Source organism: Corvus brachyrhynchos, unplaced genomic scaffold (assembly GCF_000691975.1).
Source record: "Corvus brachyrhynchos isolate BGI_N302 unplaced genomic scaffold, ASM69197v1 scaffold26, whole genome shotgun sequence".
In the NCBI taxonomy this organism is placed as follows: domain Eukaryota; kingdom Metazoa; phylum Chordata; class Aves; order Passeriformes; family Corvidae; genus Corvus; species Corvus brachyrhynchos.
This window is the reverse complement of record NW_008239324.1, coordinates 5,406,333-5,408,765: the sequence shown is the minus strand read 5'-3', so window position 1 is coordinate 5,408,765 and position 2,433 is coordinate 5,406,333.

Below are 2,433 nucleotides of genomic sequence, written 5' to 3'. Positions count from 1 at the left end.
GGAAAGAGGCGCCAGCTCCATCTTCCACAATGCTTTACAGATCAAGCAGGAGTGAAGTGCTTGTTAAGAGGGGCAGCACAAGCAGGGAAATATGAAAAGTGGCAGATGTGCAGAGCAAGAAGGAACCACTTCTACCTGCTCCCTTTTCAGACTTGTCCCAGTATGGGCTTGTTACAGGCCAGGGAGAGAGCAGATAATTTCCCCTGCCTAGAAAATGGTGCTTCACATTCATCTAATTAATACTTGGTAAATACAAAGTCTCTCAAGTGGGAGTGGAAGGCAGCTGTGCAGCTCGCTGTAGCTACCAGCAGCCAGAGTAGCAAAGGCTGGGATTTCAGCAGACTCCATTAATTAATCAGAGTCAGGCTGGGCTCGGATGTGAAGGAAAGCATCCAAAAAACCTGCTGGTACTTCTCAGGCAGGGTTTGAGATGATGAGGAGCTTGGCAGCAGCACCTGCTTTCGGCAGGCCAGGTCTGCTCCTCTCTCCAGCTGCACCAGAGGCAGATACCATGCTCTTGTGTCTGAATACAGCTGAAATGCCACTTAAAATTGAATCTGAAAATCACTGTGCAGCTAAATCTTCAGCAAATTACATCTGTTTAAAAAAAAATTCTAAATTGCATCTGAACCCTTAAACAGTTTGGGGTTCTTCTTTCAGCTGCCCAGAGTCGGCTTGGATGGCCCAAACTCTGCATGAACATCCCGATTTTTGTCCCTGTCAATGATAAGAGGAAGCTGCCCTGGGCACTTTGGAAAGGATCTTATTCATTTGCAGACGAGAGGGGAAATACAAAAATTAACAGAGTGAGCTCGTCTGGCTTTGGAGATACTTTTAATGCATTTTGAGGTTTTTTTACTGCTGGCTAATTTTAAAAGTCTGAAATACAGTGATGTAAGATGTGTGGGGAAGGAACTGTGAGGGAATAAAACCTGCTGTGATCCTGAAAACTGTGTTTTTGTTTGCTTGTGCCAATACCATTGGTTAGAAAGGAAGGAGGTGCTTAACTGCTCTCCCTACATCCAAGCCACAGGCTGGAGGAAGCAGGGAAGCCCCACAGCACCACATTCCTGGGGGATTAGAACTCAAAGCTGAGGATAAGCAGGACCAACATTTGCCCAGCACTTGGCACAGGTATTTCTTACTGATCCCACTAGGCTGACAAACACGGAAAAAATACCAAGTACCAAAGTACCTCGACTCACCTGAGCAGGTGGAAGGTGCGGTGAGCTGTGGTGGTGCCAGTGCAGCAAGTCATCTGTGCTGGAGGCAGGACACGGTTTCCTTGATGCTCTGCCTTTTGTTTAGTGCTTTATGTGATTTCTGGCAATATCCATGGCTGAAATGACAACCTCAGCTTTCATCATTCCTGTACTCTGTGCCACTTACCTGCTTCTGATGTCCAGGGCATTGTGGTCATAGGGATAAGCTGAAAGATGCATGGAAAGCTAAAACACCTGGCAAGTGGGAAAAGAGCCCCAAATTAAATTGTGATCATGGCTTTCTCAGTGCTGTGGTTGGTAGTGAGCCCAGGTGCTGCCTGGTTAGGGAAAGCCACCAGAAAGGGCTGTCCCATGTGGCTGTACCCATGGCAAAGGGACACATGGAACACCTGTGCAGGGCAGAGCTGGCACAGCTCCTCCTTTACTTGCTCACAGCCATGGACTCTGAGCCAGTCTGCCCCATCCTCTGTGCCAGCTTTTTCCTTTTCCTTGCTGATCAGTCCAGAGAAAACTCTCCAGATCATAGGGTCCTTCTGTTTCCAGTCCCCTGGAGAAGACAGAGGTGTTACATTGATGCCTTCATGTGGGATTCACATAAAAGTGTGAGGCCAAGAGGAGAAACCTCTGCCACAGCCCTTGGCAGGACCATATCAGGAGTGTTTAAGTAGAGATCTCTGCTGTTATCTGAGAAACAACCCTGTGACCCAAAAAAATCTGATGGTGTGATTCATCCTGTTTCCTTTGCAAGCCTCGGTTTCCCACTTTTTTTTTACATGAGGTTTGCCTTTTGCATTCTTTCCTATATAAAAGTAAATCAGAAAGCTTTTAAAAACCTGTGCTATCTGTCTCACCAGCGAGCATGTGCCTTGCCTTCAAGTTGTCAAAATTCCCTTAGATGTTTCTCTTTATTGAAAACCTGCAGTTGAAATAAGGGAATTCTGCTATAGTGGTGTGTTGTTTGGGTTTTTTCCAAAAGCTTTAGGTCTTCACTGCAAGGATTTCATTTGCAGGAAAGAACTCAGCTCTCCCCTGCTGTGCTGAATGTGCAGAGCAGGGGGGAGCAATGTGGGTCACAGCAGTGGGCTGATCTCAGTGTGTTGCTGAATTAAGTCCTGGCTCTGTAAGCAGCATGATGGTCTGTTATTTCCAAAATCTGATGGCAAGTTCAGAGTGAATAATAGACTGTCCTGACTTGGACCCACAAGGAACT